Genomic DNA, 22,511 nt, shown 5'->3' on the forward strand with positions numbered 1-22,511 from the left:
CATGACACCTCCCCCCCAAGAAAAAAACCATCAACTTCAAGATGGTTTCATTTTTCACCTTTTCACTTTCCTTTAAGAAATATTGACAGTGAATATAGTTTTTTTTTTAACAAAACAAAACACGCAAGCATTTATAATAACATAGTCCATTTTAGTTCTTCTTCCTCCAACTGGAACCCTTCTTGATTGACAGTCTCTTTGGACAAGAAGGTCTCTGCACAATTCGTCCATTTCTCTACGCATCACCATTTCTCTTTATAGTCAGATACTTTAGTTCAATCTGATCACAGAGCCCTTTGTAATTCTCCAACACAGGAGCATTGGTTATCACAGCTTTCAGGCAGTCAAATGCCTGTTGACACTCCGCTGTTCACTTAAATTTGCCACACTTCTTTAGCAAGTCCATCAGTGGAGCAACCATGCTGCTCACGTTCAGCACAAACGTCCGGTAGAATCCACTCATGCCAAGAAATCACATTATTTCCCTTTGTGTCGAGGGTATTGGAAACTCCCCAATAACTTTTATTTTCACATCCTGTGGGATCATTCGACCCTGTCCGATTGGTATGGCCAAGGAAAGTGACTTGGACTTTTCCAAATTCACTTTTGGCTAGGTTTATCACCAAACCCGTCTCCAGAAGTCGGTCGAATAACTCCATCAGATGTTTTAAATGTTCTTTCCATGTCTGGCTGAAAATTACCAGATCGTCGATGTAGACCGAGCAATTGGGTAATCCTGAAACAATTTTGTTCATTAACCGTTGAAATGTGGCTGGGGCGTTTTTCATGCCAAATGGCATAACTTTGAATTGGTATATACCACCTGGAGTCACAAAAGCTGAAATCTCCTTCGCCCTTTTGGATAAAGGTACCTGCCAGTAACCTTCAAGTAAATCCAGTTTGGAAATAAAAGCGGATTGTCCCACCTTCCCAATGCAATCCTCCAAACGTGGGATAGGATAAGAGTCCGTTCTTGTAACTGCATTAACCTTTCTATGGTCCTTTGGTGAGGGCCACGAAGAATCCAGCACGAGTTTTAAGGATACAAAGTAATAACATTCATTTACACTAACATACATATATAACAGCAGCAGCAACTTGCCTTGCTGCTTACTCCTTCCTGCTGTTTCCAAACTGGCCAGCTTTATTGATACTTGGAGTTTACTAATGGTTTCTCCGCCCCCCTCATTGGGTAAGCTCATACTCCCACAGGATTGTGGGATTGTCATTAGTCCCCAGCCAATGGTATGCAGGCAGGTTATAACAGGTCCATACACAACCGTTGGGTACCGTCTGGTTTAGGTACCTTCACTATGGGTGAGCTCCATTGGCTGCAGCCCACTTCAATTATGCCATTTTTAAGTATACTCTCAATTTTGTTGTTAACCTGCGCCAATTTTAAAGGGTTAAGTCTATATGGATGTTGTTTAATTGGAACAGCATTTTCCGCATCTACATCATGTATAGCCATTTTAGTACTTCCCAATTTATCTCTACAAACTTGCCCATGTGATATCAATAACTCTTTCAGGTCAGGCCGTTTTTCCTCTGGAAGATAACTCAACAATTTATTTCAATTTTTCAGAACATCCTCGTTTTCCAATTAAATTTGAGGTATGTCAAATTCACAGTCATCTGGATTTGGTTCGTCACTTTGAGTTAGAATCATTAAAACCTCCTCCTTTTTCTCCCCTTCCCTTTCAAAGTACCTTTTAAGCATATTCACATGACACACTCGGTGAGTTTTCCTTCTATCTGGTGTTTTTACCACATAATTCACCTCACTTAATTTCCTTTCAATCTGATAAGGTCCACAAAACCTAGCTTTTAAAGGCTCCCCTACCACTGGTAACAACACTAAAACTTTATCCCCACTGGCAAAACTACGAACTTTGGATTTCTTGTCCGCTACCTGTTTCACCACATTTTGTGCAACTATTAAATGTTGTCTAGCCAATTCACCTGCTCTATTTAATCGTTCCCTAAAATTTGACACGTAATCCAATAATGTAAGTTCCAATTTCTCACTCACCAATTTCTCCTGAATCAATTTAAGTGGTCCTCTTACCTCATGACCAAAACTTAGTTCAAAAGGACTAAATTTGGTTGATTCATTAGGTGCATCCCTAATTGCAAATAGTACGAATGGAATTCCTTTATCCCAATCCTGTGGATAATCGTGACAATAAGCCCTCAACATTGTCTTTAATGACTGATGCCACCTTTCTAACACTCCCTGCGATTCTGGATGGTACGCAGTTGATTTAACTTGTTTTATTCCTAAGCTATCCATAACTTCTTTGAATAACCTTGAGGTAAAATTTGATCCTTGATCTGATTGTATTTCTGTGGGTAATCCATATCTAGTAAAGAATTTAAGTAACTCCTCCACAATCTTTTTAGCTGTAATATTGCGTACTGGAATGGCCTCTGAAAACCAAGTAGGCACATCAATTATAGTCAAAAGATATTGATTCCCACTTTTCGTTTTCGGAAGCTGTCCTACGCAATCAATTAATAATAATAAATTAAGACCCTTGTAAAAGGTTCCACAAATGCTGGAATGGGTATTGAGGGCTCTGGTTTTATCACTGCTTGAGGTTTCCCTATCACTTGACATGTGTGACATCATCAACAAAATTTTACTACATCTTTATGTAGTCCAGGCCAATAAAAATATTTTTGGATTTTAGCTCAAGTTTTCCTTACTCCCAAATGACCCCCCACTGGTACCTCGCAACTCGCAACACCTCCTTTCTATTCCCTACCGGCAATCCTACTTGATGAACTTCTGCCCACTTTTCATCCACCTGCATATGTAAAGGTCTCCATTTTCTCATCAAGACATCACTTTTATGGTAATAACACTCCGGTATACACTCAGATTGCTCTTCCGTATGTGCTTTCTGAAACATCCGTTTTATTTCTTTATCTTTCTGTTGTAACTCCGCCATTTTTCTTGAACTAAAAATATCCGCCTCATCCTCCACCTGTTCTTGTTCTTTTTCAACCATCTGATCAAAAATCATTTCTGACAATTGAACTTCAACGTCATCTTCACACTTTGATTTCTCCTCTTGTCTTAACCTGTGACTTTGCGACCTTGTTACTGCACAATCCGGAACAATCCCAGGATATTCGTCCTTCAACACTTCAGTTGTCTGATTTTCCACTGGCTTATCAACCACAGTAGGCATCACTCCCACCTGCGATCCAGCTATATCATTATCTGAGATAAACTGTATTCCTGGACAAGATAGTTTCTCTATTACTCCTACTACCACTTCACCACTCTTCACTGGACTTTCCAACCTTACCTTATATAATAGAACTACTCTTCTCATCCTGAATTCCATATATTACCACCTTTTCTGGCAATATTCTTCCCAAACTACATAACTCCTCACCTCTAACCATTACAGATTGACTAGCTCCCATATCTCTTAAAATTATGACTTCTTTACCTGCTCCTTCTGATACACATGAGTAAAGGTTACAGAGAGCGGGGGGGTTGTAGGATTTGGAGGAGGTTACAGAGAAAGGGATGGTTTTAGGGGCTGGAAGAGGTTACAGAGATAAAGAGATAGGGAGGACGTTACAGAGATAGGGAGGGTTGTAGGAGTTAAAGGAGGGTACAGAGATGGGAGGATTGTAGAGGTTGGAGGAGGTTACAGAGATAAAGAGATAGGGAGGTTTGGAGGGATTGGTGGAGGTTACAGAGACAGGGAGGGTGCTAGGGATTGGAGGAGGTTACAGAGATAGGGAGGGTTGTCGGATTTAAAGGAGGTTACAGAGATAGGGAGGGTTGTAGGGGCTTGACAAGGTTAGAGAGATAGGGAGGGTTGTCGGGGCTAGACGAGGTTAGAGAGATAGGGAGGGTTGTCGGGGCTGAAGGAGGATGCAGAGATAGGGAGGGTTGTAGGGGCTTGACGAGGTTAGAGAGATAGGGAGGGTTGTCGGGGCTGGTGGAGGATACAGAGATAGAGAGGGTTGTCGGGGCTGGACGAGGTTAGAGAGATAGGGAGGGTTGTCGGGGCTGGAGGAGGATGCAGAGATTGGGAGAGTTGTAGGGGCTGGACGAGGTTAGAGAGAGGTGGCAATCTGTTTGGTGAGCCCTGGATACGTCATGTCTGGGGGTCACAAAGTGATGAGTTGGGGTTTCTGCTCGCCCAGCAGTGACGAAAGGTGACATCTGGAAGTGGGAATAAGTGATCTGAAAGATGACACTAATAACTGAGGGCGGATTGTTGCAAACCCATGTATTAGCGACCAGAAACCCAAATTGTTTGTGTTCTTCGAGCAGCTACAAGAGATCCTGATACTCAAACTACCCGAAGATTCATCCACTTGACGACAGAGAAGGAAGTGTCGACTCCAGCCAAGAGAGGTAGGGAGAGGGAGGAATGTGGGTCAGAATCCGGGATATCATTCTCATCGCAAGCCTCAATAAGATGGCCAGGGTGGGAGGATAATACTGGAATACTTCAACACAGGTCAATAAATATTTTTAAGGGTGGAGGGTTACAGGCTTGGTGCTACAGTAGTCAGCGCTGCTGCCTCAGTGCCAGTGTTCCGGTTTCCTCACACAGTCCAAAGATGTGCAGGATAGGTGGGGTTACAGGGATCGGGCGGGGGAGTGGATCTTTCAGAGGGTCCGTGTCCACTCGATGGGCCGGAGGGCACCTTTCTGCACTGCATGGATTCTATGAGAGTTAATGGAGTGAACTTGCCGCTCAGCCAAGATTAGATTGAATGGAGGAGTCCCCGTGGACCGTCTACAAGATGCACTGTTGGAACTCACCAAGGTTCTTTAGGCAGGACCCTCAAAACCCATGGCCACACCCATATAGAAGGGCAGCAGACACATGGGAACATATGGAAAATGATCAGGAGTAAGGCCACTCAGAACATCGAGTCTGCTTCCCAATTCAATAAAACCATTGGCTGATCTTATTGTGAACTCGACCACACATTGCTGCTGACCTCCCCCGATAACCTTCCCTACAACCCGCCAAACTTAGTCAAGAATCTACCAACTTCGGATTTAAAAATATCCAAAGATTCTGCTGCCACAGCCTTTTGAGGAAGAAAGTTCCAGAAACCCGCAACCCTTTGAGAGAAAATAAATTCTCCTCATTTCCGTTTTAAAGGAGCGGCCCTTTATTTTTAAACAGTGACCCCGAGTTCTAGATTCTCCCACATGAGAATCGAGGGGGCTGAATGGGCCCCCTGCTGTTCCCGTGTGACAGGCTCGAGAGGGCTGAATGGGCCTCCTCCTGTTCCCGTGTAACAGGCACGAGGGGGCTGAATGGGCCTCCAGTTCCTGGGTAACAGGCTCGAGAGAGCTGAAAAAGCCTCCTCCTGTTCCTGTGGAACAGGCTCTAGGGGGCTGAATGGGACTCCTGCTGTTCCTGTGTAACAGGCTCGAGGGGGCTGAATGGGCCTCTTCCTTTTCCTGGGAAACAAGCTCGAGAGGGCTGAATGGGCCTCCTCCTGTTCCTGTCTTACACGCTTGAGGGGGCTGAATGGGCCTCCTCCTATTCCTGGGTAACAGGCTCAAGGGGGCTGAATGGGCCTCCTGCTGTTCCTGTGTGACAGGCTTGAGAGGGCTGACTGGGCCTCTTCCTGTTCCTGTCTTACACGCTTCAGGGGGCTGAATGGGCCTCCTCCTATTCCTGGGTAACAGGCTCGAGAGGGCTGAATGGGCCTCCTGCTGTTCCCATGTAACAGACTCGAGGGGGCTGAATGGGCCTCCTGCTGTTCCTGTGTGACAGGCTCGAGGAGGCTGAATGGGCCTCCTCCTGTTCCTGGGTAACAGGCTCGATAGGGCTGAATGGGCTGCCTCCTGTTCCCGTGGAACAGGCTTGAGGGGGCTGAATGGGCCTCCTCCTGTTCCTGTCTAACAGGCTTGAGGGGGCTGAATGGGCCTCCTCCTGTTCCTGTCTAACACGCTTGTGGGGGCTGAATGGGCCTCCTCCTATTCCTGGGTAACAGGCTCGAGAGGGCTGAATCGGCCTCCTCCTGTTCCTGGGTAACAGTCTCGAGGGGGCTGAATGGTCCTCCTGCTGTTTCTGTGTAACAGGCTCGAGGGGGCTGAATGGGCCTCCTCCTATTCCTGGGTAACAGGCTCGAGAGGGCTGAATCGGCCTCCTCCTGTTCCTGGGTGACAGGCTCAAGGGGGCTGAATGGGCCTCCTGCTGTTCCTGCGTAACAGGCTCGAGGGGGCTGAATGGGCATCCTGTTGTTCCTGTGTGACAGGCTCGAGAGGGCTGAATGGGCCTCCTCCTGTTCCTGGGTAACAGGCTCGAGAGGGCTGAATGGGCCTTCTCCTGTTCCCGTGTAACAGGCTCGAGGGGGCTGAATGGGCCTCCTGCTGTTCCTGTGTGACAGACTCGAGGAGGTTGAATGGGCCTCCTCCTGTTCCTGGGTAACAGGCTCGAGAGGGCTGAGTGGGCCTCCTGCTGTTCCTGTGTGACAGGCTTAGGGTGGCTGAATGGGCCTCCTCCTGTTCCTAGGTAACAGGCTCGAGAGGGCTGAATGGGCCTCCTCCTGTTCCCGTGTAACAGGCTCAAGGGGGCTGGGTGGGCCTCCTGCTGTTCCTGTGTGACAGGCTCGAGGGGGCTGAGTGGGCCTCCTGCCGTTCCTGTGTGACAGGCTCGAGCGGGCTGAATGGGCCTCCTCCTGTTCGCGTGTAACAGCCTCGAGAGGGCTGAACGGGCCTCCTCATGTTCCTGGGTAACAGGCTCGAGAGGGCTGAATGGGCCTCCTCCTGTTCCTGGGTAACAGGCTCGAGACGGTTGAATGGGCCTCCTCCTCATCCTGTCTGACAGGCTTGAGGGGGCTGAATGGGCCTCCTCCTATTCCTGGGTAACAGGCTCGAGAGGGCTGAATGGGCCTCCTCCTGTTCCTGGGTAACAGGCTCGATAGGGCTGAACGGGCCTCCTCCTGTTCCTGGGTAACAGGCTCGAGGGGGCTGAATGGGCCTCCCGCTGTTCCTGTGTGACAGGCTCTAGAGGGCTGAATGGGCCTCCTTCTGTTCGCGTGTAACAGCCTCGAGAGGGCTGAACGGGCCTCCTCATGTTCCTGGGTAACGGGCTCGAGAGGGCTGAATGGGCCTCCTCCTTTTCCTGGTTAACAGGCTTGAGGGGGCTGAATGGGCCTCCTGCTGTTCCTGAGTGACAGGCTCGAGAGGGCTGAATGGGCCTCCTCCTGTTCCCGTGTAACAGGCTCGAGAGGGCTGAAGAGGCCTACTCCTGTTCCCGTGTAACAGGCTCGAGAGGGCAGAATGGGCCTCCTCCTGTTCCTGTGTGACTGGCTCGAGAGGGCTGAATGGGCATACTCCTGTTCGTGGGTAACAGGCTCGAGGGGGCTGAATGGGCCTCCTGCTGTTCCTGTGTGACACGCTCGCGAGGGCTGAATGGGCCTCCTCCTGTTCCCGTGTAACAGGTTCGAGAGGGCTGAATGGGCCTCCTCCTGTTCCCATGTACCAGGCTCGAGAGGGCTGAATAGGCCTCCTCCTGATCCCGTGTAACAGGCTCGAGAGGGCTGAATTAGCCTCCTCCAGTTCACGGGTAACAGGCTCGAGAGTGCTGAATGGGCCTACTCCTGTTCCTGGGGAACAGGCTCGAGGGGGCTGAATGGGCCTCCTGCTGTTCCTGGGTAACAGGCTCGAAAGGGCTGAATGGGCCTCCTCCTGTTCCCGTGTAACAGGCTCAAGGGGGCTGAGTGGGCCTCCTGCTGTTCCTGTGTGACAGGATCGAGGGGGCTGAATGGGCCTCCTGCTGTTCCTGTGTGACAGGCTCGAGGGGGCTGAATGGGCCTCCTCCTGTTCATAGGTAACAGGCTCGAGAGGGCTGAATGGGCCTCCTGTTCCTGGGTAACAGGCTCAAGAGAGCTGAAAAAGCCTCCTCCTGTTCCCGTCGAACAGGCTCGAGGGGGCTGAATGGGACTCCTGCTGTTCCTGTGTAACAGGCTCGAGGGGGCTAAATGGGCCTCCTCCTTTTCCTGGGAAACAAGCTCGAGAGGGCTGAATGGGCCTCCTCCTGTTCCTGTCTTACACGCTTGAGGGGGCTGAATTGGCCTCCTCCTATTCCTGGGTAACAGGCTCAAGGGGGCTGAATGGGCCTCCTGCTGTTCCTGTGTGACAGGCTTGAGAGGGCTGACTGGGCCTCCTCCTGTTCCTGGGTAACAGGCTCGAGAGGGCTGAATGGGCCTCCTCCTGTTCCCGTGTAACAGGCTCGAGGGGGTTGAATGGGCCTCCTGCTGTTCCTGTGTGACAGGCTCGAGGAGGCTGAATGGGCCTCCTCCTGTTCCTGGGTAACAGGCTCGAGAGGGCTGAATGGGTTTGCCTCCTGTTCCCGTGGAACAGGCACGAGGGGGCTGAATGGGCCTCCTCCTGTTCCTGTCTAACAGGCTTGAGGGGGCTGAATGGGCCTCCTCCTATTCCTGGGTAACAGGCTCGAGAGGGCTCAATGCGCCTCCTGCTGTTCCTGGGTAACAGGCTCGAGGGGCTGAATGGACCTCCTCCTGTTCCTGCCTAACAGGCTTGAGGGGGCTGCATGTGCCTCCTCCTATTCCTGCATAACAGGCTCGAGAGGGCTGATTGTGCCTCCTCCTGTTCCTGGGTAACAGGCTTGAGGGGGCTGAATGGGCCTCCTGCTGTTCCTGTGTGACAGGCTCGAGAGGGCTGAATGGGCCTCCTGCTGTTCCTGGGTAACAGGCTCGAGGGGGCTGAATGGGCATCCTGTTGTTCCTGTGTAACAGGCTCGAGGGGGCTAAATGGGCCTCCTCCTTTTCCTGGGAAACAAGCTCGAGAGGGCTGAATGGGCCTCCTCCTGTTCCTGTCTTACACGCTTGAGGGGGCTGAATTGGCCTCCTCCTATTCGTGGGTAACAGGCTCAAGGGGGCTGAATGGGCCTCCTGCTGTTCCTGTGTGACAGGCTTGAGAGGGCTGACTGGGCCTCCTCCTGTTCCTGGGTAACAGGCTCGAGAGGGCTGAATGGGCATCCTCCTGTTCCCGTGTAACAGGCTCGAGGGGGTTGAATGGGCCTCCTGCTGTTCCTGTGTGACAGGCTCGAGGAGGCTGAATGGGCCTCCTCCTGTTCCTGGGTAACAGGCTCGAGAGGGCTGAATGGGTTTGCCTCCTGTTCCCGTGGAACAGGCTCGAGGGGGCTGAATGGGCCTCCTCCTGTTCCTGTCTAACAGGCTTGAGGGGGCTGAATGGGCCTCCTCCTATTCCTGGGTAACAGGCTCGAGAGGGCTCAATGCGCCTCCTGCTGTTCCTGGGTAACAGGCTCGAGGGGGCTGAATGGACCTCCTCCTGTTCCTGCCTAACAGGCTTGAGGGGGCTGCATGTGCCTCCTCCTATTCCTGCATAACAGGCTCGAGAGGGCTGATTGTGCCTCCTCCTGTTCCTGGGTAACAGGCTTGAGGGGGCTGAATGGGCCTCCTGCTGTTCCTGTGTGACACGCTCGCGAGGGCTGAATGGGCCTCCTCCTGTTCCCGTGTAACAGGTTCGAGAGGGCTGAATGGGCCTCCTCCTGTTCCCATGTAACAGGCTCGAGAGGGCTGAATAGGCCTCCTCCTGATCCCGTGTAACAGGCTCGAGAGGGCTGAATTAGCCTCCTCCAGTTCACGGGTAACAGGCTCGAGAGTGCTGAATGGGCCTACTCCTGTTCCTGGGGAACAGGCTCGAGGGGGCTGAATGGGCCTCCTGCTGTTCCTGGGTAACAGGCTCGAAAGGGCTGAATGGGCCTCCTCCTGTTCCCGTGTAACAGGCTCAAGGGGGCTGAGTGGGCCTCCTGCTGTTCCTGTGTGACAGGCTCGAGGGGGCTGAATGGGCCTCCTGCTGTTCCTGTGTGACAGGCTCGAGGGGGCTGAATGGGCCTCCTCCTGTTCATAGGTAACAGGCTCGAGAGGGCTGAATGGGCCTCCTGTTCCTGGGTAACAGGCTCAAGAGAGCTGAAAAAGACTCCTCCTGTTCCCGTCGAACAGGCTCGAGGGGGCTGAATGGGACTCCTGCTGTTCCTGTGTAACAGGCTCGAGGGGGTTAAATGGGCCTCCTCCTTTTCCTGGGAAACAAGCTCGAGAGGGCTGAATGGGCCTCCTCCTGTTCCTGTCTTACACGCTTGAGGGGGCTGAATTGGCCTCCTCCTATTCCTGGGTAACAGGCTCAAGGGGGCTGAATGGGCCTCCTGCTGTTCCTGTGTGACAGGCTTGAGAGGGCTGACTGGGCCTCCTCCTGTTCCTGGGTAACAGGCTCGAGAGGGCTGAATGGGCCTCCTCCTGTTCCCGTGTAACAGGCTCGAGGGGGTTGAATGGGCCTCCTGCTGTTCCTGTGTGACAGGCTCGAGGAGGCTGAATGGGCCTCCTCCTGTTCCTGGGTAACAGGCTCGAGAGGGCTGAATGGGTTTGCCTCCTGTTCCCGTGGAACAGGCACGAGGGGGCTGAATGGGCCTCCTCCTGTTCCTGTCTAACAGGCTTGAGGGGGCTGAATGGGCCTCCTCCTATTCCTGGGTAACAGGTTCGAGAGGGCTCAATGCGCCTCCTGCTGTTCCTGGGTAACAGGCTCGAGGGGGCTGCATGTGCCTCCTCCTATTCCTGCATAACAGGCTCGAGAGGGCTGATTGTGCCTCCTCCTGTTCCTGGGTAACAGGCTTGAGGGGGCTGAATGGGCCTCCTGCTGTTCCTGTGTGACAGGCTCGAGAGGGCTGAATGGGCCTCCTGCTGTTCCTGGGTAACAGGCTCGAGGGGGCTGAATGGGCATCCTGTTGTTCCTGTGTAACAGGCTCGAGGGGGCTAAATGGGCCTCCTCCTTTTCCTGGGAAACAAGCTCGAGAAGGCTGAATGGGCCTCCTCCTGTTCCTGTCTTACACGCTTGAGGGGGCTGAATTGGCCTCCTCCTATTCCTGGGTAACAGGCTCAAGGGGGCTGAATGGGCCTCCTGCTGTTCCTGTGTGACAGGCTTGAGAGGGCTGACTGGGCCTCCTCCTGTTCCTGGGTAACAGGCTCGAGAGGGCTGAATGGGCCTCCTCCTGTTCCCGTGTAACAGGCTCGAGGGGGTTGAATGGGCCTCCTGCTGTTCCTGTGTGACAGGCTCGAGGAGGCTGAATGGGCCTCCTCCTGTTCCTGGGTAACAGGCTCGAGAGGGCTGAATGGGTTTGCCTCCTGTTCCCGTGGAACAGGCTCGAGGGGGCTGAATGGGCCTCCTCCTGTTCCTGTCTAACAGGCTTGAGGGGGCTGAATGGGCCTCCTCCTATTCCTGGGTAACAGGCTCGAGAGGGCTCAATGCGCCTCCTGCTGTTCCTGGGTAACAGGCTCGAGGGGGCTGAATGGACCTCCTCCTGTTCCTGCCTAACAGGCTTGAGGGGGCTGCATGTGCCTCCTCCTATTCCTGCATAACAGGCTCGAGAGGGCTGATTGTGCCTCCTCCTGTTCCTGGGTAACAGGCTTGAGGGGGCTGAATGGGGCTCCTGCTGTTCCTGTGTGACAGGCTCGAGAGGGCTGAATGGGCCTCCTGCTGTTCCTGGGTAACAGGCTCGAGGGGGCTGAATGGGCATCCTGTTGTTCCCGTGTGACAGGCTCGAGAGGGCTGAATGGGCCTCCTCCTGTTCCTGGGTAACAGGCTCGAGAGGGCTGAATGGGCCTTCTCCTGTTCCCGTGTAACAGGCTCGAGGGGGCTGAATGGGCCTCCTGCTGTTCCTGTGTGACAGGCTTAGGGTGGCTGAATGGGCCTCCTCCTGTTCCTAGGTAACAGGCTCGAGAGGGCTGAATGGGCCTCCTCCTGTTCCCGTGTAACAGGCTCAAGGGGGCTGAGTGGGCCTCCTGCTGTTCCTGTGTGACAGGCTCGAGGGGGCTGAATGGGGTTCCTGCTGTTCCCGTGTAACAGGCTCGAGGGGGCTGAGTGTGCCTCCTGCCGTTCCTGTGTGACAGGCTCGAGCGGGCTGAATGGGCCTCCTCCTGTTCGCGTGTAACAGCCTCGAGAGGGCTGAACGGGCCTCCTCATGTTCCTGGGTAACAGGCTCGAGAGGGCTGAATGGGCCTCCTCCTGTTCCTGGGTAACAGGCTCGAGAGGGTTGAATGGGCCTCCTCCTGTTCCTGCCTGACAGACTTGAGGGTGCTGAATGGGCCTCCTCCTATTCCTGGGTAACAGGCTCGAGAGGGCTGAATCGGCCTCCTCCTGTTCCTGGGTAACAGGCTCGATAGGGCTGAACGGGCCTCCTCCTGTTCCTGGGTAACAGGCTCGAGGGGGCTGAATGGGCCTCCTGCTGTTCCTGTGTGACAGGCTCGAGAGGGCTGAATGGGCCTCCTTCTGTTCGCGTGTAACAGCCTCGAGAGGGCTGAACGGGCCTCCTCATGTTCCTGGGTAACGGGCTCGAGAGGGCTGAATGGGCCTCCTCCTTTTCCTGGTTAACAGGCTTGAGGGACTGAATGGGCCTCCTGCTGTTCCTGAGTGACAGGCTCGAGAGGGCTGAATGGGCCTCCTCCTGTTCCCGTGTAACAGGCTCGAGAGGGCTGAAGAGGCCTACTCCTGTTCCCGTGTAACAGGCTCGAGAGGGCAGAATGGGCCTCCTCCTGTTCCTGTGTGACTGGCTCGAGAGGGCTGAATGAGCATACTCCTGTTCGTGGGTAACAGGCTCGAGTAGGCTGAATTGGCCTCCTGCTGTTCCTGTGTGACACGCTCGCGAGGGCTGAATGGGCCTCCTCCTGTTCCCGTGTAACAGGTTCGAGACGGCTGAATGGGCCTCCTCCTGTTCCCATGTAACAGGCTCGAGAGGGCTGAATAGGCCTCCTCCTGATCCCGTGTAACAGGCTCGAGAGGGCTGAATTAGCCTCCTCCAGTTCACGGGTAACAGGCTCGAGAGTGCTGAATGGGCCTACTCCTGTTCCTGGGGAACAGGCTCGAGGGGGCTGAATGGGCCTCCTGCTGTTCCTGGGTAACAGGCTCGAAAGGGCTGAATGGGCCTCCTCCTGTTCCCGTGTAACAGGCTCAAGGGGGCTGAGTGGGCCTCCTGCTGTTCCTGTGTGACAGGCTCGAGGGGGCTGAATGGGCCTCCTGCTGTTCCTGTGTGACAGGCTCGAGGGGGCTGAATGGGCCTCCTCCTGTTCATAGGTAACAGGCTCGAGAGGGCTGAATGGGCCTCCTGTTCCTGGGGAACAGGCTCAAGAGAGCTGAAAAAGCCTCCTCCTGTTCCCGTCGAACAGGCTCGAGGGGGCTGAATGGGACTCCTGCTGTTCCTGTGTAACAGGCTCGAGGGGGCTATATGGGCCTCCTCCTTTTCCTGGGAAACAAGCTCGAGAGGGCTGAATGGGCCTCCTCCTGTTCCTGTCTTACACGCTTGAGGGGGCTGAATTGGCCTCCTCCTATTCCTGGGTAACAGGCTCAAGGGGGCTGAATGGGCCTCCTGCTGTTCCTGCGTGACAGGCTTGAGAGGGCTGACTGGGCCTCCTCCTGTTCCTGGGTAACAGGCTCGAGAGGGCTGAATGGGCCTCCTCCTGTTCCCGTGTAACAGGCTCGAGGGGGTTGAATGGGCCTCCTGCTGTTCCTGTGTGACAGGCTCGAGGAGGCTGAATGGGCCTCCTCCTGTTCCTGGGTAACAGGCTCGAGAGGGCTGAATGGGCTGCCTCCTGTTCCCGTGGAACAGGCTCGAGGGGGCTGAATGGGCCTCCTCCTGTTCCTGTCTAACAGGCTTGAGGGGGCTGAATGGGCCTCCTCCTATTCCTGGGTAACAGGCTCGAGAGGGCTCAATGCGCCTCCTGCTGTTCCTGGGTAACAGGCTCGAGGGGGCTGAATGGACCTCCTCCTGTTCCTGCCTAACAGGCTTGAGGGGGCTGCATGTGCCTCCTCCTATTCCTGCATAACAGGCTCGAGAGGGCTGATTGTGCCTCCTCCTGTTCCTGGGTAACAGGCTTGAGGGGGCTGAATGGGCCTCCTGCTGTTCCTGTGTGACAGGCTCGAGAGGGCTGAATGGGCCTCCTCCTGTTCCCGTGTAACAGCCTCGAGAGGGCTGAATGGGCCTCCTCCTCTTCCTGGGTAACAGGCTCGAGAGAGCTGAAAAAGCCTCCTCCTGTTCCTGGGTAACAAGCTCGAGGGGGCTGAATGGGCCTCCTGCTGTTTCTGTGTAACAGGCTCGAGGGGGCTGAATGGGCCTCCTCCTTTTCCTGGGCAACAGGCTCGAGCGGGCAGAATGGGCCTCCTCCTGTTCCTGTCTAACACGCTTGTGGGGGCTGAATGGGCCTCCTCCTATTCCTGGGTAACAGGCTCGAGAGGGCTGAATCGGCCACCTCCTGTTCCTGGGTAACAGGCTCAAGGGGGCTGAATGGGCCCCCTGCTGTTCCTGGGTAACAGGCTCGAGGGGGCTGAATGGGCCTCCTGTTCCCGTGTAACAGCCTCGAGAGGGCTGAATGGGCCTCCTCCTGTTCCTGCGTAACAGTCTCGAGAGGGCTGAATGGGCAGCCTCCTGTTCCCGTGGAACAGGCTCGAGGGGGCTGAATGCGCCTCCTGCTGTTCCTGGGTAACAGGCTCGAGGGGGCTGAATAGACCTCCTCCTGTTCCTGCCTAACAGGCTTGAGGGGGCTGCATGTGCCTCCTCCTATTCCTATATAACAGGCTCGAGAGGGCTGATTGTGCCTCCTCCTGTTCCTGGGTAACAGGCTTGAGGGGGCTGAATGGGCCTCCTGCTGTTCCTGTGTGACAGGCTCGAGGGGGCTGAATGGACCTACACCTGTTCCTCGGTAACAGGCTCGAGGGGGCTGAATGGGCCTCCTGCTGTTACCGTGTAACAGGCTCAAGAGGGCTGAATGGGCCTCCTCCTGTTCCCATGTAACAGGCTTGAGAATGCTGAATGGGCCTCCTCCTGTTCCTGGGTAACTGGCTTGAGGGGGCTGAATGGGCCTCCTGCTGTTCCTGTGTGACAGGCTCGAGGGGGCTGAATGGGCCTACTCCTGTTCCTGGGTAACAGGCTCGAGGGGGCTGAATGGGCCTCCTCCTGTTCCGGTGTGACAGGCTCGAGAGGGCTGAATGGGCCTCCTCCTGTTCCCGTGTAACAGGCTCGAGAGGGCTGAATATGTCTCCTCTTGTTCCTATGTAACAGGCTTGAGAGGGCTGAATGGGCCTCCTCCTGTTCCTGGATAACAGGCTCGAGAGGGCTGAATGGTCCTCCTCCTGTTCCCGTGTAACAGGCTTGAGGGGGCTGAATGGGCCTCCTCCTGTTCCTGTGTGACAGGCTCGCGGCGGCTGAATGGGCCTACTCCTGTTCCTGGGTAATAAGCTCGAGCGGGCTGAATGGGCCTCCTGCTGTTCCTGTGTGATAGGCTTGAGGGCTGAATGGGCCTCTTCCTGTTCCCGGGTAACAAGCTCGAGAGGGCTGAATGGGCCTCCCCCTGTTCCTGGGTAACGGGCTCGAGAGGGCTGAATGGGCCTCCTCCTGTTCCTGGGTAACAGGCTTGAGGGGGCTGAATGGGCCTCCTGCTGTTCCTGTGTGACAGGCTCGAGAGGGCCGAATGGGCCTACTCCTGTTCCTGGGTAACAGGCTCGAGGGGACTGAATGGGCCTCCTCCTGTTCCGGTGTGACAGGCTCGAGAGGGCTGAATGGGCCTCCTCCTGTTCCCGTGTAACAGGCTCTAGAGGGCTGAATAGGTCTCCTCTTGTTCCCATGTAACAGGCTCGAGAGGGCTGAATGGGCCTCTTCCTGTTCCTGAATAACAGGCTCGAGAGGGCAGAATGGGCCTCCTCCTGTTCCCGTGTAACAGGCTTGAGGGGGCTGAATGGGCCTACTCCTGTTCCTGGGTAATAAGCTCGAGGGGGCTGAATGGGCCTCCTGCTGTTCATGTGTGACGCGCTCGAGAGTGCTGAATGGGCCACCTCCTGTTCCCATGTAACAGGCTCGAGAGGGCTGAATATGCCTCCGCCTGGTCCCATGTAACAGGCTCAAGGGGGCTGAATCGGCCTCCTGCTGTTCCTGTGTAACAGGCTCGAGGGGGCTGAATGGGCCTCCTCCTTTTCCTGGGAAACAAGCTCGAGAGGGCTGAATGGGCCTCCTCCTGTTCCTGTGTGACAGGCTTGAGAGGGCTGACTGGGCCTCCTCCTGTTCCTGGGTAACAGGCTCGAGAGGTCTGAATGGGCTGCCTCCTGTTCCCGTGGAACAGGCTCGAGGGGGCTGAATGGGCCTCCTCCTGTTCCTGTCTGACAGGCTTGAGGGGGCTGAATGGGCCTCCTCCTGTTCCTGGGTAACAGGCTCGAGAGGGCTGAATGCGCCTCCTGCTGTTCCTGGGTAACAGGCTCGAGGGGGCTGAATGGACCTCCTCCTGTTCCTGTCTAACAGGCTTGAGGGAGCTGCATGTGCCTCCTCCTATTCCTGCATAACAGGCTCGAGAGGGCTGATTGTGCCTCCTCCTGTTCCTGGGTAACAGGCTTGAGGGGGCTGAATGGGCCTCCTGCTATTCCTGTGTGACAGGCTCGAGAGGGCTGAATGGGCCTCCTCCTGTTCCCGTGTAACAGCCTCGAGAGGGCTGAATGGGCCTCCTCCTCTTCCTGGGTAACAGGCTCGAGAGAGCTGAAAAAGCCTCCTCCTGTTCCTGGGTAACAAGCTCGAGGGGGCTGAATGGGCCTCCTCCTATTCCTGGGTAACAGGCTCGAGAGGGCTGAATCGGCCACCTCCTGTTTCTGGGTAACAGGCTCAAGGGGGCTGAATGGGCCTCCTGCTGTTCCTGGGTAACAGGCTCGAGGGGGCTGAATGGGCCTCCTGCTGTTCCTGTGTGACAGGCTCGAGAGGGCTGAATGGGCCTCCTCCTGTTCCCGTGTAACAGCCTCGAGAGGGCTGAATGGGCCTCCTCCTGTTCCTGCGTAACAGTCTCGAGAGGGCTGAATGGGCAGCCTTCTGTTCCCGTGGAACAGGCTCGAGGGGGCTGAATGCGCCTCTTGCTGTTCCTGGCTAACAGGCTCGAGGAGGCTGAATAGACCTCCTCCTGTTCCTGCCGAACAGGCTTGATGGGGCTGCATGTGCCTCCTCCTATTCCTGCATAACAGGCTCGAGAGGGCTGATTGTGCCTCCTCCTGTTCCTGGGTAACAGGCTTGAGGGGGCTGAATGGGCCTCCTGCTGTTCCTGTGTGACAGGCTCGAGGGGGCTGAATGGACGTACACCTGTTCCTCGGTAACAGGCTCGAGGGGGCTGAATGGGCCTCCTGCTGTTACCGTGTAACAGGCTCAAGAGGGCTGAATGGGCCTCCTCCTGTTCCCATGTAACAGGCTTGAGAAGGCTGAATGGGCCTCCTCCTGTTCCTGGGTAACTGGCTTGAGGGGGCTGAATGGGCCTCCTGCTGTTCCTGTGTGACAGGCTCGAGGGGGCTGAATGGGCCTACTCCTGTTCCTGGGTAACAGGCTCGAGGGGGCTGAATGGGCCTCCTCCTGTTCCGGTGTGACAGGCTCGAGAGGGCTGAATGGGCCTCCTCCTGTTCCCGTGTAACAGGCTCGAGAGGGCTGAATAGGTCTCCTCTTGTTCCCATGTAACAGGCTCGAGAAGGCTGAATGGGCCTCCTCCTGTTCCTGGATAACAGGCTCGAGAGGGCTGAATGGGCCTCCTCCTGTTCCCGTGTAACAGGCTTGAGGGGGCTGAATAGGCCTCCTCCTGTTCCTGTGTGACAGGCTCGCGGCGGCTGAATGGGCCTACTCCTGTTCCTGGGTAATAAGCTCGAGCGGGCTGAATGGGCCTCCTGCTGTTCCTGTGTGACACGCTCGAGAGGGCTGAATGGTCCTCCTCCTGTTCCCATTTAACAGGCTCGAGAGGGCTGAATATGCCTCCGCCTGGTCCCATGTAACAGGCTCGAGGGGGCTGAATGGGCCTCCTGCTGTTCCTGTGTGATAGGCTTGAGGGCTGAATGGGCCTCTTCCTGTTCCCGGGTAAGAGACTCGAGAGGGCTGAATGGGCCTCCTCCTGTTCCTGGGTAACGGGCTCGAGAGGGCTGAATGGGCCTCCTCCTGTTCCTGGGTAACAGGCTTGAGGGGGCTGAATGGGCCTCCTGCTGTTCCTGTGTGACAGGCTCGAGGGGGCTGAATGGGCCTACTCCTGTTCCTGGGTAACAGGCTCGAGGGGGCTGAATGGGCCTCCTCCTGTTCCGGTGTGACAGGCTCGAGAGGGCTGAATGGGCCTCCTCCTGTTCCCGTGTAACAGGCTCGAGAGGGCTGAATAGGTCTCCTCTTGTTCCCGTCTAACAGGCTCGAGAGGGCTGAATGGGCCTCCTCCTGTTCCTGGATAACAGGCTCGAGAGGGCTGAATGGGCCTCCTCCTGTTCCCGTGTAACAGGCTTGAGGGGGCTGAATGGGCCTCCTCCTGTTCCTGTGTGACAGGCTCGAGGCGGCTGAATGGGCCTACTCCTGTTCCTGGGTAATAAGCTCGAGGGGGCTGAATGGGCCTCCTGCTGTTCCTGTGTGACGCGCTCGAGAGGGCTGAATGGGCCTCCTCCTGTTCCCATGTAACAGGCTCGAATGGGCTGAATATGCCTCCGCCTGGTCCCATGTAACAGGCTCGAGGGGGCTGAATGGGCCTCCTGCTGTTCCTGTGTGATAGGTTCGAGAGGGCTGAATGGGCCTCCTCCTGTTCCCGGGTAACAGGCTTGAGGGGACTGTATGGGCCTCCTCCTGTTCCCGGGTAACCGGCTCGAGGGGGCTGAATGGTCCTCCTCCTGTTCCTGGGCAACAGGCTCGAGAGGGCTGAATGGGCCTCCTCCTGTTCCCGGGTAACAGGCTCGAGGGGGCCGAATGGGCCTCCTCCTGTTCCCGGGTAACAGGCTCGAGGGGGCTGAATGGGCCTGCTCCTGTTCCTGGGTAACAGCCTCGAGAGGGCTGAATGGGCCTCCTCCTGTTCCTGTGTGACAGGCTCGATGGGGCTGAATGGACCTACTCCTGTTCCTGGGTAACAGGCTTGAGGGGGCTGAATGGGCCTCCTGCTGTTCCTGTGTGACAGGCTCATGAGGGCTGAATGGGCCTCCTCCTGTTCCCGTGTAACAGACTCGTGAGGGCTGAATAGGCCTCCTCCTGTTCCCGTGTAACAGGCTGGAGAGGGCTGAATGGGCCTTCTCCTGTTCCTGGGTAACAGCCTCGAGAGGGCTGAATGGGCCTCCTCCTGTTCCTGTGTGACAGGCTCGATGGGGCTGAATGGACCTACTCCTGTTCCTGGGTAACAGGCTTGAGGGGGCTGAATGGGCCTCCTGCTGTTCCTGTGTGACAGGCTCATGAGGGCTGAATGGGCCTCCTCCTGTTCCCGTGTAACAGACTCGTGAGGGCTGAATAGGCCTCCTCCTGTTCCCGTGTAACAGGCTGGAGAGGGCTGAATGGGCCTTCTCCTGTTCCTGGGTAACAGGCTCGAGAGGAACATAGAACATAGAACATAGAAAATTGAAAATGCAGCACAGAACAAGCCCTTCGGCCCACGATGTTGTACCGAACCTTGTAGAGGGTGCCATCTCCGCTACTCCACTACTGGGCCGATATCTGGGGTTTGAATATCTGTGTGTGTCTCTCTCCAGCTGGCACTGAAACTTCAGAGGCCAGGGGATGTCGCACTGGGACACTTCCACTGAAGAGAGCACTGATTCAAGCCTGCCGTTTATTCCTAACCGACAGCCTGAGACTTATATCACACAGATCTCCAGACCCCTACCAATACCCAGGTGACTCTCTCTCTTGCCGGTGGTGCAACAGCCACCCGGTTCCTACTCCACTAGAGTAGCTTTCCCAAGAGAGAGAATAGGACACTGCTGTTTATTCCCTAACCAGCAGTCTGTCCTGAGTGAATCGCTCAAGATGACCCTCGAGTCCTGAACCCGGAATTAAGGTGAGGAGTATTTTAACAATGACTTGGTCAGAGGTCGCTGGTGAAAGATTGAAGAATTTAAACGACTCCAATTGTCATCAAATCAAGGTTTATTGTAAAACCCAGGTCAAAATCATCAACAGAAGAAACACAATACAATCTTTTACTCTAATATACACTATGTCTATTCAAAGGTAATATAGCGGACACAACGAAAATTCTTATGCTTACACAGGTTTTAGCAATATCACAGGCACAAAAACAAGTTCCCTTCCCCAAAGCCTCAACCACTATTAAAATCAAGGGAGTTTCGTAAGCTGCTGCGGAGTACTTACGGTCACAGGCTGCAGAGGTCAAGTCAGGGGTGCAGAGGTCGAGCCACGAACGAACAGACCCCTACTCGAAAACACAGCCCCTTTTATATAGTTATACCTGGCTTTGTCCTGTGATCGGCCAGCCCCTTTTGCATTGAAAAGGTAAGTTTTTAAAGTTCCCGCTGGTCCCGCCCCCTTTTGAGCCGGTCAGAGCTGTATGTTTCCGGGTATTCCTTGCAGGTCCGCTTCTTCCAGCTAGGCAGACCTGCGCGATTTGAATTTGGCGCTGGCTCCGCCCCCTTCTTTCAGTGAGTTTCTGCCGGCAGCTTCTGTCAAGCTTGGAGTACCTCCCCCAGGTCCGCCTCCAACTTGGTTTTTCTGCCGGCAGCTTCTGTCAAGATTGGAGTACCTCCCCCAGGTCCGCCTCCAACTTGTTTTTTTTCAGACCTGCGCGATTTGAATTTGGCGCTGGCTCCGCCCCCCTTCTCCCAGTGAGTTTCTGCCGGTAGCTCCTGTCAAGATTGGAGTACCTCCCCCAGGTCCGCCTCCAACTTGGTTTTTCTGCCGGCAGCTTCTGTCAAGATTGGAGTACCTCCCCCAGGTCCGCCTCCAACTTGGTTTTTTTCAGACCTGCGCGATTTGAATTTGGCGCTGGCTCCGCCCCCCTTCTCCCAGTGAGTTTCTGCCGGTAGCTCCTGTCAAGATTGGAGTACCTCCCCCAGGTCCGCCTCCAACTTGGTTTTTTTCAGACCTGCTGATTTTCTAGGGGCTTTTCCAGCGCAATATGCTGGACTCAGACAGTCTGCTTTCTAGTTTAACGAGGTTAGGCTCTTCTGTGGAGAATTTCAGTGTCTTCCAGCTGCTCCGGAGATGGCTGCTATTCTCACCTCGCTATGTTGATGGGGTGTTAATTGGATTCTGCTCTGGTGGAGGCCAGGTCATTTACATTTGCATGGGGCTATGACCATCCCATTGTCCTGCTTGCATGCAAGCCTCCTGTGTATTCCCGTGCCCCTTTGTCTGTGTCTTGATGTTATCTTGTTGTCTGGCTCCTTCTTCCTTGTAGCTCCTAGGGGGGGTGTTTTGGAAATATTTATGTATTTATGTCCCTACTCAGCTCAGCGGGCCAAGCCTGCTGGGAAAACTGGTTCTGTTCCCTTGGCTGGAAAGTCGGTTTACAGTCTCTGAGTTTCTCCAAAAGGGCCGAATTGCCCGAAAACCTTACAACCTTTGTCCTAGATTATTCATAGATTATCATTGAATTTACAGTGCAGAAGGAGGCCATTCGGCCCTTTGAGTCTGCACCAGCTCTTGGAAAGAGCACCATACCCAAACTCAACACCTCCACCCAACACCAAGGGCAATTTGGACATTAAGGGCAATTTATCATTGGCCAATTCACCTAACCCGCACATCTTTGGACTGTGGGTGGAAACCGGAGCACCCGGAGGAAACCCACGCAGACACGGGGAGGACGTGCAGACTCCGCACAGACAATGACCCAAGCCGGAATCGAACCTGGGACCATGGAGCTGTGAAGCAATTGCACTATCCACAATGCTACCGTGCTGCCCTGAAGAACAAATAAATCTACACTATATCATTTTACCGTCATCCATGTACCTATCCAATAGTTGCTTGAAGGTCCCTAATGTTTCCGACTCAACTACTTCCACAGGCAGTGCAATCCATGCCCCCACTACTCTCTGGGTAAAGAACCTACCTCTGATATCCCTCCTATATCTTCCACCTTTCACCTTAAATGTATGTCCCCTTGTAATGGTGTGTTCCACCCGGGGAAAAAGTCTCTGACTGTCTACTCTATCTATTCCCCTGATCATCTTATAAACCTCTATCAAGTCGCCCCTCATCCTTCTCCGCTCTAATGAGAAAAGGCCAGCACCCACAACCTTTCCTCGTAAGACCTACTCTCCATTCCAGGCAACATCCTGGTAAATCTTCTTTGCACCTTTTCCAGAGCTTCCACATCCTTCCTAAAATGAGGCGACCAGAACTGTACACAGTACTCCAAATGTGGCCTTACCAAAGTTTTGTACAGCTGCATCATCACCTCACGGCTCTTAAATTCAATCCCTCTGTTAATGAACGCGAGCACACCACAGGCCTTCTTTACAGCTCTATCCACTTGAGTGGCAACTTTCAAAGATGTATGAACATAGACCCCAAGATCTCTTTGCTCCTCCACATTGCCAAGAACTCTACCGTTAACCCTATATTCCGCATTCATATTTGTCCTTCCAAAATGGACAACCTCACACTTTTCAGGGTTAAACTCCATCTGCCACTTCTCAGCCCAGCTCTGCATCCTATCTATGTCTCTTTGCAGCCGACAACAGCCCTCCTCACTATCCACAACTCCACCAATCT

The sequence above is a fragment of the Scyliorhinus torazame genome, chromosome 12 (genome assembly GCF_047496885.1).
Source record: "Scyliorhinus torazame isolate Kashiwa2021f chromosome 12, sScyTor2.1, whole genome shotgun sequence".
Classification (NCBI taxonomy): domain Eukaryota; kingdom Metazoa; phylum Chordata; class Chondrichthyes; order Carcharhiniformes; family Scyliorhinidae; genus Scyliorhinus; species Scyliorhinus torazame.